Source organism: Triturus cristatus, chromosome 3_1, assembly GCF_964204655.1.
Source record: "Triturus cristatus chromosome 3_1, aTriCri1.1, whole genome shotgun sequence".
In the NCBI taxonomy this organism is placed as follows: Eukaryota; Metazoa; Chordata; class Amphibia; order Caudata; family Salamandridae; genus Triturus; species Triturus cristatus.
The window spans coordinates 56485819-56501484 of record NC_140583.1 but is presented as its reverse complement, the minus strand read 5'-3'; the positions used below and the strand labels follow the sequence as shown (position 1 = coordinate 56501484).

The 15666-nt window shown below is 43.3% G+C and overlaps 1 non-coding gene across 1 annotated transcript; it reads left to right on the top strand.

The window, feature by feature from the left end:
- Positions 1–5632: 5632 nt before the first annotated feature.
- On the top strand, positions 5633–5772 carry LOC146859692 (U4 spliceosomal RNA). Its single transcript, XR_014979411.1, has one exon. It is a non-coding gene; the product is annotated as a U4 spliceosomal RNA (small nuclear RNA).
- Positions 5773–15666: the final 9894 nt, after the last annotated feature.

The window sequence follows — 15666 nt, the reverse complement described above, 5'->3', positions numbered from 1 at the left end:
ATGGAGTAGATCTTGCTGGGCAGGATGATGTTGTACTTGGGATGATGCCAAACTTGCGTGCATGGTCTGTCAGTGAGGACGGGCTCACACGGGCTGTCAAACACCAGAGATTGTCCCATGCAGATGTGGATGGAGCAGAGATGAGGAGGTCAGTCTTCTCACAGTTGATCTTTATTCCGAGGTGTGTCATCCAATCTGCTCGTTCTGACATTCATTCCTGGGAGCTGGCTTTTGTGTCTTCTGCGTTGTTCTTGAGGGGGAGAATGTGCTGTGTGTTGTCTGTGTGGGATGATATGCTTACCCCGTGCTGTCTAGCAATGGCAGTGAGTGGGGACATGTGCATATAGCAAAACGTGTGAGTTAGTGACGCTCCATGTTGTACTCCAGCAGAGGGCTTTTCCATTGATCCCCTTGTGGTGGAGTCTGGCATGTGGTGTGTGGTGTGTGAGAGGGTGTTTGTGGCTGCATAGAGGTGTAGTAGGATGTGTTGTCCACAATGTGACACAGGTCAAGTGGCATGCATATTTAAGCATTGTCAGCATGGTGTAAGTTCTTGGTGCTGTGCTTGATACTCAAACAAGACTGGGAGTGGTCCATGATGGGGTTCTCTTCAATGTAGCCAGTCATCTGGGTGTATGTGTCTCTCAGTGACTTTGTCCACCACGGGCTGCAGGGAGATGGTCAGATAGTTCATCTTGTCTGTTGGGTCATACTGCCAATGAGCTGATTTGTTCAAAGTAGAGACCGGTCTTGACGGTCTTCCTGAAGGTGTCCAGAGATGGTGTGCATGTGAGCTCTGCTGGTGGCTCATTCAATGTCTTGGATGCATGCAGAGATATATTTTCATGCTTGGCACCATTTCACACCCCAATTTAACATTTGCACCCATTTTAGGACCCATTCTTCCAAACTGAGCCCTATTCAACACCCACTTCTCAGATTTGATCAACATTCCATGCCCAATTTTCAGATTTGGCCGGAAACTTTAACACCGAATTACCCATGAAATTTATAATTTGGCACTTACAAACACATGAAGTTTCCATTTTTAATGATAAGTACTCCCTGTGAATCATGGTTTGCATGCTATTTGACACAAGCATTGATGAATTCTGTGCCAGATTTTACTCCTTGTAAAGTCAAGTTGTGCACGATTGACACCCTGTTAACTCTCTGTGATGCTGAAACATACACACCAGGATTGTCATTTTGGACTCTTACTTGCAATTATTGTACAATGGTAACATTTCATAGTGATATACTGATGCAGGAAAGTAACTTGCAGACAGGGTATGTGTGTTGAGTTTGTTTATAGTCACAAACACTTCTTGAGGCAAATTTCCATATACATGTATTTGTTTTTGTCAGTCACAATGTGATGTGCTCAAGAGAAATAATTGTTTATTATCCTGTCCCTTCGGGCAATTCCAGCAGCATTGGCAGTGGTGTGTGGGCCACCTTGTTGATCTTCTTCATCATCTTGGTCATCGGCCGGTGCTGCAGGCACTTCGATCTAGGGAGCATTTGTGCGGACACAAATGTTGTGCAATACACAACATGCTATTATTATTTTGTTGACCATTTCTGGGCTGTAGAGCAGTTTGCCACCTATAATGTCCAGGCACCGGAAACGTGACTTGAGCACGCCAAATGTACGCTCCACGATCCCACATGTGCATCGATGTGCAGCATTGTACTGCCTCTGTGCCTGGGTGGTGGGGTTTCTAATTGGTGTCATCATCCACGGGCAGAGAGCATATCCTTGATCACCTATGAGATGTAATAGGGAGATGTATACATGATTCATTAGGCATACTACGTTGACAGTGTTGACATATTTTGCGATTGTTCTTTTTGCTATTTTTTGACTTAGGTTAGACATGTGTTGCTTCTGGCTATTTAGCAGCATCAATGCTGAGTACATTGTCTCAGTGTTGATTCTAAAACCATCCTTTTTGCTGGTGTTTGCTGCACAGTTGCATAAGTGTCACTACAAGGCTCCAAAATGGGAATGATACCTGCACAATAACCACAGACACTGACAGGCAGTCTGGCTCTCCTTACATCTAGCCATAGCACTGATCCACACTCGTTGCAGTCACCGCCATGTGAATGTTCAAATGACTTCGGCCACACATGGCACAGCTGACATTCAGATATGCATCTCATCCTGATGGCAGATCTGTGACACCACACAAGCCACGCAATTGTATGTCCCGAGGTAATACGGAGGAACAGACCACAGCCACCTCACCTGCAGGGCCCGATGGGGACAGTAAAGGTTGGCACACACCATCAACAATGACTTGTGTGACACCACGTGAACTTACTGGCTTGCGTCATCTGTCACTAGCAGAGCATTAGACTCACATGACACAACTTCTCACAATCATTTTCAATATGTGGTTTCTTTGACAAGATCAGACTGTCCACACACACTTCCCCACGCCGATACACATGGCATGGCTCACCTTTGCACACTTCTTAGCATTTGTAATGGATTAGCATTTGAAAGGTCAATTACTACACACAAGTAGTTACCAAATACACATCCACTTATTCATCGGACAACCACATGACACACCATATGACAGGGTTGAGGCAGAGAAATATTTGTGGCAGAGTGAGAGAGGAGATGCTACTAGACACCATCAACAGCAGCATCCAACAACACTGCAGTCAAACACAATGGCACTGTATGATGGTTTAATGACACATTTTCCGGCCTATGCATGCACATTTGCCCCACTCTGCACTTCCTACAATCAAAGTGCATTGTTACAACCTTGGTCACGACAGACCGCAGACTTGACATACTGATTGTACATGTGTGAGTACTTGTGAAACGTTGGGTCACCCTAATAGGTCACTGGCAAAAAGTACTGCAACATGATCATCTTCATCAACCATGCGACCACACACCGGAGTGGGATATCAGTCTGGATGACTTTAATAAGGTAAATGGATAGCCAGGTACTGGGGGTTACTCTACACCATGGGTACTCACATACTTTTTCTCTAGTCCCAAATTTGCTGTGTGGTTTGTGTCCCTGTGGCACACAGGTGGGTGCTGGGTCAGTGGGGAAGGAGGCAGGGCTAGTGAGTAAGGGAACTGACCATGTGGTTGGACACAGGACCCTGGTGCGCACACCCTCGGTCACTGAGCCACCAGACCTGGCATACACACATCTCTCTCTCTCACTCTCTCTCTCACTCTCTCTCTCTCTCTCTCTCTCTCTCTCTCTGCCTCCCTCTCTCTTTCTCCCTCCCCCACTCTGTCTCTCCCTCCTTTGCTCTATCTCTCCCCCCCTCTGTCTCCCTCCCTCGGTCGCCCTAGGTCTCCCTCCTCCTGTCGCCCTCATCACTCTGTCTCCCTCCCTGTGTCTCTTTGCCTCTCTCTCCCTCTATCACCTTCTGTCACCTCCCACCCTGGCAGCCTGGGCTGGGACAGCTTTCCTGGGCACACACAGAGCCACACCCCAGTACATCACAGGTCTTTCATGGAGCATTTACTTGTTAACTATTTTTTGTTGTGTTTCACCTCTTGGTGCACATGCATGTCTATCGCTGGACTCGCACAGCCCCCATGGTGCAGAGTCTCTCGGAGTCCGCCCTGTTGCGGCAGTGTTTGGTGGCACTCTTCTGACATCTGCAGACATGGCACACAGGTACAATGTCTGCAAGGTCCACGGACAAACAAGAAAGTCTTGCCAGGCCACTGGCAGCACGTGGGCCATACTGTGAGTAGCCGTACTCTACACAGTGGAGCCTGTATACCTCATCCTCGTACACAATACATCAACATGTGCCCATGCATTTTGTGCCCCCCCCCCAATCAGTACCTAGGCAATGTATTTACATCCTCCCTCTAGATGGGTCAACATGACTGTGTTTTTTGTGCATGGGGTGTGTTCAGTTGGTACTTACCGACAAGCAATGCATTTCCAGATGTGCCATCCTGGAAGCACTGGTTTAAGATGCATTGTCTGAAGATGAATGCATCATGCACACGCCCTGGAAATTTGGCAACGACATTTGTGAACAGTCCGCGGTGGTCCACTATTGCCTGCACATTCATTGAATGGGTGTGCTTCCTGTTGCGGTAGATGTGTTCGCTGTCCGCAGGGGGCACAAATTATACATGTGTGCAGTCAATTGAACCGATCACCTGTGGTATGCCAGCAATGGCATGGAATCCTTGCTTGATGGCAATCTGCTCCTGCAGAGTGTTGGGGAAGTATAGGTGCTGCGGAATCAGGCTGTGTATGGCATCCAAGACAGTGGGAAGGAAGTTTTGAGAAGGATGCCTGTGATACTCCACCGACTCTGGCTGTTGTTGGTTGGAATGTCCCAGAGGCCAAGAAGTGCAGCACTGCGAGCAGTTTTGTCTGCGGAGGGATATTGATTGTCCGCTGTGTTGGTGGCGTCAGCCTGTGGGCAATGAGGGTCAGGATGTGCTAGATGGATGTCCTTTTGAGCCTGTAGTGGGCTATGACTTCCTCTGGCCTTAAGTCTGTGAGGTAGACACGTCTGCGCAGTGAGCGCTGTCGTCTTCGTCGCTGCATGGGTGGTGGTGGTCCTGGTGGTGGTGGCGGCATTGGCGGTGGTTGTTGTTGTTGGTGCAGCATTGGTGGGAGTCCGAGCTGCAGGATGACTATCTCCATGGCTTCTGTGGCTGTTCTGGGAAGCTCGGGCCAACTCTCCCTTATATACACCCACTTATCCCCAGTTTAAGTCAGGTTTTTATCAGGTGTTAGAAACTGGAGTTAGCGGGAGTTAGCGTGCATTTTTTTGTAGCTAAGTGTTTTGGAGATAACCTTGTTAAAATGGAGCAGCTGTGTTAGCGACTTTTTTCGTGAAATTTCAGTCAGGAACACCTACCTTGCATGTCATTAGCGATAATTATCGCTGGCTTGGAAGGTAATAAAAATCCGGTAGCTATCGCTGAGAAACTCACACTAACAGGGGTTTGCGTCGCCTTGTTGATTAGGCGATAAAATTATCGCCGCTTTATCGCCGCTTTGTTGATCTGCCCCTTAGAGACTCGCTCTCGCTCTCGCTCTCGCTCTCTCTCTCTCTCTCTCTCTCTCTCTCTCTGAGACTGTTTCACTCTCTCTCTCAGAGACTCTTTCACTCTCTCACTCCCTCTTAAAGAGACTCGCTTTCTCTCTCTCAGAGACTCTTTCTCTCACTCTCTCACGCTCTCTCACTCTGACTCTCTCTCTGACTCTCTCTCTCTCTCTATCTCTCTCTCTCAGAGACTCTCTCTCTCTCTCTTCCTCTCTCTCTTCCTCTCTCTCTCTTTCTCTCTCATCTCTCTCTCTCTCTCATCTCTCTTTCTCTCATCTCACTCTCTCTCAGAGTCCTTCTATTGCTACGAGGAATTTTTGCTCCAGCGGTGACCGGGCCCTTTGAATGGAAATGCTAATTAGCATAAAGTACCCCCAGAATCCTTTGCGCACCATACATCGTGTTTATGAGGCTGACAGGTAACAGAGTACAGTTCATAGTATTGCACCTGGTAAGTTATTGTTATCTGTGTCTCTGACTGATGTATAAATGCGACTTTTGCTTGCTGTAGGTGTCTTAAGTACCATCTTCGGTGCGTACCTCGAATGACTTACCTGTCTTTAGCTTTGCGCAGTGGCAGTATCATAGACAATGAGGTCTGACCGAGGCGCGATTATTGCTTATTGAAAACTTTACCCAATACCCCGCAGTGGTGACTTGAAATATAATCGACATTGAAATTTTTGACAGTCTCTGAGGAGACTGATTTTATTGTCGAAGAAAGAGAACTGACGAACTGAATCTGAATTTGGTGATTTAACCACATTAGTTTATTATTGCCTTAACGTGTTATTAGTATTCATGAGGGGTTCCTAAAACTCATTATTTTGTGAAATAACCGAGAGAGTTATGTGTTTTTGTCTGCATGTGTATTTAAAAATCCCAAAGAAAGTCCGACACACACTTTGCCATACCTGACTTAAAGCACCGGTACCCAACTAATTACTACAAAGACATTTATTGGGGGGTGGGAGCTGTAACACCCTAAACACCCCCCTGAAGATACAACCCTGGCTAAACGTGCCAATGGGAGCAGTGTGGGCACAATAGAGTGAGACCCCCTGAAGTAGCAGTGCCCTCTGTACAGAGCTCATAAGACATTGATAGATTTGTTGGCTGTGTTGTGAGGGCACAGAGGTATTCTTTGGGGTGGAGCTAGCAATAATCCAGCAGGTGCAGTGTCAGTGTCAGTCAGTCAGTCAGTGTCACTCAATCAGTGAAACTGACACTGTCTGACACTGATTGATTGGCACTGACTGACACTGATTGACTGACTCTGACTTACACTGATTGACTGACACTGACTGACTGACTGACACTGACTTACTGACACACACTGACTGACACTGACTGACTGACTGACACTTACTGACACAGATTGACACTGACTGACTACTCTCTACTACTCACTCTCTACTACTCTCTACTACTCTACTACTCTCTCTCTCTCTCTACTACTCACTCTCTACTACTCACTCTCTACTACTTACTCTCTACTACTCTACTACTCTCTACTACTCACTCTCTACTACTCTCTACTACTCACTCTCTACTACTCACTCTCAGCAACTCTCTACTACTCTCTACTATTCACTCTCTAATACTCACTCTCTACTACACTCTACTACTCTTTCTCTACTACTCACTCTCTACTACTCACTCGCTACTACTCTCTACTACTCACTCTCTACTACTCTCTACTACTACTCTCTACTACTCACTCTCTACTACTCACTCTCTCCTAATGTCTACTACTCACTCTACTACTTTTCACCACTCACTCGCTACTACTCTACTACTCACTCTCTACTACTCTCTCTACTACTCACTCTCTACTACTCACTCTACTACTGTCTACTACTCACTCTCTACTACTCTCTCTCTACTACTCACTTTCTACTACTCACTCTCTACTACTCTCTGCTACTCACTATCCCATACTCACTCTCTACTACTCTCTACTACTCTCTCTACTACTCACTCTCTACTACTCTACTACTCTCTCTACTACTCACTCTCTACTACTCTCTACTACTCACTCTACTTCTCTCTACTTCTCTCTACCACTCATTCTCTACTACTCTACTGCTCACTCTCTACTACTCTCTCTCTACTACTCACTCTCTACTATTCACTCTACTACTCTCTACTACTCACTCTCTACTAATCACTCTCAACTACTCTCTACTACTCACTCTACTACTCACTCTCTACTACTCTACTACTCACTCTACTTCTCACTCTCTACTACTCTCTCTACTACTCACTCTCTACTACTCTCTACTACTCACCCTCTACTACACACTCTCTACTACTTGCTCTCTACTGCTTGCTCTCTACTACTCTCTACTACTCACTCTACTACTCACTCTCTACTACTCTCTACAACTCACTCTCTACAACTCTCTACTACTCATTCTCTACTACTCACTCTCTACTACTCTCTCTCTACTACTCTCTACTACTCTCGACTGCTCTCTCTCTACTACTCACTCTCTACAACTCATTCTCTACAACTCTCTACTACTCATTCTCTACTACTCACTCTCTACTACTCTCTCTCTCTACTACTCTCTACTACTCTCTACTACTCCCTCTCTACTATGCACTCTACTACTCACTCTCTACTACGCACTCTCTACTACTCTCTACTACTCACTCTACTACTCTTTACCACTCACTCTCTACTACTCTACAACTCTCTCTCTACTACTCACACTCTGCAACTCACTCTACTACTCTCTACTACTCACTCTCTACTACTCACTCTCTGCTACTCGCTCTCTGCTACTCTCTACTACTCACTCTCCACTACTCACTCTCTACTACTTGCTCTCTACTACTCTCTACTACTCTCTCTACTACTCACTCTCTACTACTCACTCTCTACTTCTCTACTACTCTCTACTACTCTCTCGACTACTCACTCTCTACTACTCTCTACTACTCACTCTACTACTCTCTACTTCTCTCTACCACTCACTCTCTACTACTCTACTGCTCACTCTCTACTACTCTCTCTCTACTACTGACTCTCTACTACTCAATCTTCTACTCTCTACTATGAACTCTCTACTACTCTCTCTCTACTACTCACTCTCTACTACACACTCTCTACTACCCTAGTACTCGCTACTACTCACTCTACTTCTCACTCTCTTCTACTCTCTCTACTACTCACTCTCTACTACTCTCTACTACTCACTCTCTACTACACACTCTCTTCTACTTGCTCCCTACTACTCGCTCTCTACTACTCTCTACTACTCACTCTACTGCTCACTCTCTACTACTCCCTCCTACGCACTCTCTCCTACTCCACTACTCTCTACTACTCACTCTCTACAACCCACTCTCTACTACTCTACTACTCTCTACTAATCACTCTCTACTACTCTCTACTACTCACTCTCTACTACTCTCTACTACTCACTCTCTACTACTCTCTCTCTACTACTCACTCTCTTCAACTCACTCTCTACAACTTTCTACTACTCACTCTCTACTACTCACTCTCTACTACTCTCTCTACTACTCACTCTCTACTACTCATTTTCTACTACTCTACTACTCTCTACGACTCTATCTACTACTCTCTACTTCTCTCTACCACTCACTCTCTACTAGTCACTCTCTACTTACACTCTCTACTACTCACTCTACTACTCTCTACTACTCACTCTCTACTACCCTCTGCTACTCACTCTACTACTCTCTACTTCTCTATACCACTCACTCTCTACTACTCACTCTCTACTATTCACTCTCTACTACTCACTCTCTACTACTCGCTCTCTACTACTCTCTACTACTCACTCTCCACTACTCACTGTCTACTACTCACTCTCAACTACTCTCTACTACTCAGTCTACTACTCACTCTCTACTACTACTACTCTCTACTACTCTCTCTACTTCTCACTCTCTACTACTCTCTCTACTACTCACTCTCTACTACTCTCTACTACTCACTCTCTACTACACACTCTCTACTACTTGCTCTCTACTACTCGTTCTCTACAATTCTCTACTACTCACTCTCTACTACTCACTCTCTACTACTCTACTACTCTCTACTACTCACTCTCTACTACTCTCTACTACTCACTCTCTACAATTCTCTACTGCACACTCTCTACTACTCACTACCTACTACTATCTCTCTACTACTCTCTACTATTCTCTACTACTCACTCTACTACTCTCACTCTACTACTGTCTTCTACTCACTCTACTACTCACTCTCTACTACTCTCTACTACTCTCTCTATCTGCCACTCACTCTCTGCTACTCACTCTCTACTACTCACTCTCTACTTCTCTCTACTACTCACTCTCTACTACTCACTCTCTACTACCCACTCTCTACTGCTCTCTACTACTCACTCTCTACTACTCTCTACTATTCACTCTCTACTACTCACTCTCTACTACTCTTGTCTACTCACTCTCTACTACTCACTCTCTAATACTCACTCTCTACTACTCACTCTCTACTACTCACTCTACTACTCTCTACTATTCACTCTCTGCTTCTCTCTCTACTACTCTCTACTACTCACTCTCTACTCTCTACCTCTCTCTACCTCTCTCTCTACTACTCTCCACCTCTCTACACCTCTACCTCTCTACCTCTACCTCTCTACCTCTACACCTCTACCGCTACACCTGTACCTCTCTACCTCTCTCTACTTCTCTCTACACGCACAAATATGCACATATATATATGCATATATATGCATATGCATTTATATATATATGTATGTGTATAAATATATATATATACATACATAAACATATATATAATCTGCATATCTATATAAATACAAATATAAATGCATGCATACATATACATATGTGCGTACATATGCATGTTATGTACATGAAAGTTTGAAAAACACTAATACAAGCAAAGCTAAAAAGCCACCTATTTACAAACAGAATTGCTTTAACTTAAACGAGGGCGAGACCTATTGCATTTTCAATGCTTGTTTACTTTGGTTCCATCAAGAAGGCATTCAGATGTGTCACACATTTGCCATAAATTCTGAATGTTAGCACTCAAGTTGCTCATTAGATCACTGTAGTAAAGCTAATGCTCACCAGGGAAGTTTGCTGCTGGTATTCAAAGTGCATGTTTCAGTCTGCATGTCAGAAGTTTTTTAATGAAATAGAAGCGGAATTGAGAAGTCAAAATGTGCCCTAATTTTTCTTTCTGCAGCACTAATCATAATTTCTATGGCAAAATGAACCCCCTCATTTTGTTCCTTTGCAAATTAAAGGCTTTAAGTGTTACCACTTTATTCCAATCAAGATGGCTTCAGGTGTGCCATACTTTTGTCATAAGTAGGACTGTTAGCGCTCTAGTTGTTCTTTAGAACACTCTGGGAAGCTGCAGTAGAACACAAAGGAATCAACTGACAGTCTCTGTAAGTAAGACTGTTAGCGCTCTAGTTGTTCTTTAGAACACTCTGGGACATTCTGTCATTGGGCTATGCTTGGGCTACATCTGGGTGATATTTGTGCTACATTTGGGCTCTTTTGTCTCTGGTGGCCATCTTGGGAGACTTATTTGTTATGAAGTTTCCTAATTTACTCATTTACTAAAGTCTCCTCAGTAAAAAATACTTTCAGTTTTTTACTTTGATTCCATCAAGAAGGCATTCAGATATGTCACACATTTGCCATAAATTTGGAATGTTAGCACTCTAGTTGCTTATTAGATCACTGTAGTAAAGCTACTGCTCACCAGGGAAGTCTGCTGCTGGTATTAAAAGTGCATGTTTCAGTCTGCGTGTCAGAATTTTTTAATGAAATAAAAGAGGATTTGAGAAGTCAAAATGTGCCCTAACTTTTCTTTCTGCAGCACTAAGTATAATTTCTATGGCAAAATGAGCCCCCTCATTTTGTTCCTTTTTAAATTAAATGTTTTAAGAGTTACCTCTTTATTCCAATCAAGATGGCTTCAGGTGTGCCATACTTTTGTCATAAGTAAGACTGTTAGCGCTCTAGTTGTTCTTTAGAACACTCTGGGACATTCTGTCATTGGGCTATGCTTGGGCTACATCTGGGTGATATTCGTGCTACATTTGTGCTCTTTTGTCTCTGTTGGCCATCTTGGGAGACTTATTTGTTATGAAGTTTCCTAATTTTCTCATTTACTACAGTCTCCTCATTAGTTAATACTTTCAGTTTTTCACTTTGATTCCATCTAGAAGGCATTCAGAAGTGTCACACATTTGCCATAAATTCAGAATGTTAGCACTCTAGTTGCTCATTAAATTACTGTAGTAAAGCTACTGCACACAAGGGAAGTCTGCTGCTGGTATTGAAAGTGCATGTTTCAGTCTGCATATCAGAATTTTTTAATGAAATAGAAGAGGATTTGAGAAGTCACTCAAAATGTGCCCTCATTTTTCTTTCTGCACCACTAATCATACTTTCTATTGCAAAATGAACCCCCTCATTTTGTTCCTTTTTAAATTAAATGTTTTAAGAGTTACCACTATATTCCAATCAAGATGGCTTCAGGTGTGCCATACGTTTGTCATAAGTAGGACTGATTGCACTCTAGTTGTTCTTTAGAACACTCTGGGAAGCTGCAGTAGAACACAACGGAATCAACTGACAGTCTCTGCCCTTGTTGGATGTACCTGTTTTACTGAGAATGTCAAACTTCATTCTCACATGACTGAGAAAGATAACGTGAATTTACAGAAAATATGCTCTCAGTTTAGCTTATAGATCACCTTCCAAACCTCTGTGGGAAAGCATGAGAAAATAGTTTTATCTCAAACATGATTCATGATATCCCAGCAGAAGGCTTTTTCACATGGTAAAATCACCTTAGAACACACCACAATTCCTAAAATGAGTATGGTACCATCAACAAATGATTTATAATGTAACTAAAGTCTTAAAACCTTCTATTAACTGTAATGCTTTTTAATGAGGTGCTATCATGTATATTGGTCCCAAGATGGCTGCCAACACTTCTTGGATGAAGTGCTGACAGCCAATCAGATCTCACGATGAGATGTGTGGTTAGGTTCCGCCCAGATATATCTATGATTTTACTTTTGATTTTCTCAGCAACTACTGAACGGAATTACACAATTTAACCAAAAGGTACGAGTGTGAACCAAGGGCTACCTCTTTGCCAAATGTTGTGTAATTCCATTCAGCAGTTCAGGCTGCAGCTGCGATTAACTTTTCCTATGGAAAATTGCATGGGGAAAACACGTTATGAGACCCCCCTTTTTTCTCGGCCCCCGCTTGATGATTCACCCCGAGACTTTCAGGATAGGAGTGGACCGGAGCGCCCCACCAGTTTTGAAAATTTCGCGAAGATTCGTCAACCGGCGCCATAGTTATTCCAAATAGAATGTTGCGGATTTCCTATGGATAATAGGTCCTAACTATAACTACCTACTGGCAACCGCCAGTAGGTAATATATATATATATATATATATATATATATATATATATATATATATATATATATATATATATATATATATATATATATATATGTGTGTGTATATATATATTACCTACTGGCGGTCGCCAGTAGGTAGTTATAGTTAGGACCCTGTTTCCATAGGAAAACCGCAACATTCTATTTGGAATAACTTTGGTGCCGGTTGACGAATCCTCACGAAATTTTCAAAATAGGTGGGGCGCTACGCTCCGCTCCTACCCTGAAAGTCTCGGGGGGATTCGTCAAGCGGGGGCTGAGATAAAAGGGGGGTCCCAAAACGCGTTTTTCCCATGCATTTTTCCATAGGACCTTTAGACACAGCTACAGCCCGAACGGCTGAACAGAGTTCCTTGAAATTTGGCAGAGAGGTAGTCTACAGGTCAAGGAAGTGCCTTTTGTAGGTTTGGTGTAAATCTGTTCAGTAGATTCTGAGAAAATAGCCTTTAAATCAATATATATATCTGAGCCAGCTTACGGTGCGCTTACGGTGTGCTTACCGTACGCGCACGCCGCCGTGCGCGAGCGCGATTCTGATTGGCTGTTAGATCTTAGTAAACATTCGAATCGGTCGAAACCAGGAAGCGCCGGCCGCCATTTTCTCTCTCGCAGTCTGAGAGGGGGTTAAAAAACAAAGGCCAAAAACATGTAAAGGGGCTGTTTAGACAGCTCCTAAGCACCCAGCCATGTTGAGGGAGTCCTCAAAGACCCCCCAAGGCCAAAAAACGAATTTTAATTTTTAATTTCGCCGATTACACTTACCGTACGCGTACGGTAAAAATTAATACAAAAATAAAAAATTATCCGTACTCTCCCCACCCCAAGTGCAAATGGTGCCCGAAGGGCACCATTTGTGCATGACTCATTAGAGATGTGAAAAATTAAAATATTACCTTTCACAACGAAGCGCATCATATGTCCTCCATGTGCGCATGGTGTGCGAAGCGCATCGTGCGTACATGGCCCATCTAGCGTAACGTGGGCACGCGGTGCGCGTAGCGCACCACGTGCCCACCGTGCGTGCACGGCACTTACTGCGTAAAGTGGGCGCACGGTGCGCAAAGCGCACCGCGTGCTCACTGTGCGCGCACGGTGCGCAAAGCGCACCGTGCGCGCACGGAACGAACTGCGTTAAGTGGGCGCGCACGGCACAAATGGCGTAAAGTAACTTAGCATTTAAAAAACCGTACAAATTCACTGAAAAAGCCATAGGTTTCACACACGTTATAGTTAGGAATTAGCATTTAAAAAACCTTGCAAATTCAATGAAAAAACCAAAGGTTTCACACATGTTATAGTTAGCTGGACATTTCACTCGTAAAAAACCAATGAAATTCCCCCGTTATAGTTAGTGCAGGCAACTATAACTCACGCGACCGCAATCCTCTGCTGATGACATATGTGTCTTTATGAAAAAAAAATATTTGAAATATATGTATAGCTAAAATTTAATGGAAGAAGACATGGGCAAATAAGTGTCTAAATACAGTATTAGCATCAGCAGAGGATTGCGGTCGCGTGAGTTATAGTTGCCTGCACTAACTATAACGGGGGAATTTCATTGGTTTTTTACCAGTGAAATGTCCAGCTAACTATAACATGTGTGAAACCTTTGGTTTTTTCATTGATATATATATATATATATATATATATATATATATATTTGTCCATACACAATGCGGGTCCTTCTGGGATCAGTCCCGTCGCCAGGTGGAGCGTCCTCCGGTAGTAACCCAAGCCGGTATCAAAATGTACAAAAGTTTCAAATAATGACGCTCACTCGGGAGTCCATTGCAACCATAGAGGTTTAATAAAGTGAACCGCTACGCGTTTCGACACTGAAAGTGTCTTGATCACACGATTTTCACAGTGCTACGTGACGTGTATAAGTAAACAGTAAACATAAACAAGGCACTACATTGGGAGCAAACCCTTTCTGCTCCGTTTTTTTGGCATCCATCTTGGAACAGTACCCACAGTCAGTATATAGTATTACACACAATGTAGGATCCTGAACACAAATGCAAAAATCAATACATAAATATATTGTATATGCTATTGTTCTTAGTTTCAATGAGGTGTAAGTACCCATGAGACATCTCTTATTCAAAATGATGTTCAACCATGATTGCACATACTTGTGTGTCGATCGCATGGGCCTAAATAAAGTTCAAACATAATTGATTGTTTAACAGGCAAGTGCCTTTACAACAATGCTATTGATTATATACTAGTGGTGGAATTCTTTTGCAAGCGCTCTAGTGGCTTTGAGCAGATACCTTTCATGAATCCTGTAAATACTTCCCCAGGCAGCTTTGCAAAATCAAAAGGCCCCAAACCGTGAAAAACAAGAAAAAAGTGGATAAATATAAGTATCTAAGAAGGTAAAGATTAAACAAAAGTTTTGTCACTTTACTTGTTGGAGAGTGCTTGGATGATTCTTGATGAAGAAAAAGGTAGGGTGCCCGTGAAATCTATGCCCACCAGTGCCATTGAAGGGTCCCTTCCTTTCCTCCTAAAACAACAATAGAAAACAGAGCACACAATTAAAAACACAATATTTACAATACAGTTTTAAGATACCGTCACAGCATACAATATATACAAGAACTAATCATCATGCAAATGGCTTGCCAGTTCTTCATCAAGATTATGCCCTCCTGGAAATCTATTTTCCAGTTCTATAATCCATTTTGATTATTTTTTCCTAAGAGCTAGCTCTCTATTTCCGCCCCTTTTGGGTGTGTTAATTTGTTCAATGGCAAAAAATCTCAACAAAGAATTGTTCGATTGGTGTTTCTCCTGGAAGTGACGGGCAATCGGGTAATGTAAATCTTTGTTGGTAATGGCCCGTAGGTGCTCCTGAACTCTTTTCTTAACCATGCAAGTCGTACTGCCAACATACCTCAGTTGGCACGGGCATACTAAAATGTATATCACAAAGTTGGTACTGCACGTTAAGAATTGTTCAATCTTTTTGTTTTGATTCCTACCTGGAATCTCGAAATCTTGTACCATGTGGCTAGATTTACAGGCCCTACAGTGACCACAGGGATAGAAACCTTTGAGGTTGTAATTGTTTCTATTGGGGATTTCAGAGATATCGCCTTTGATCAGG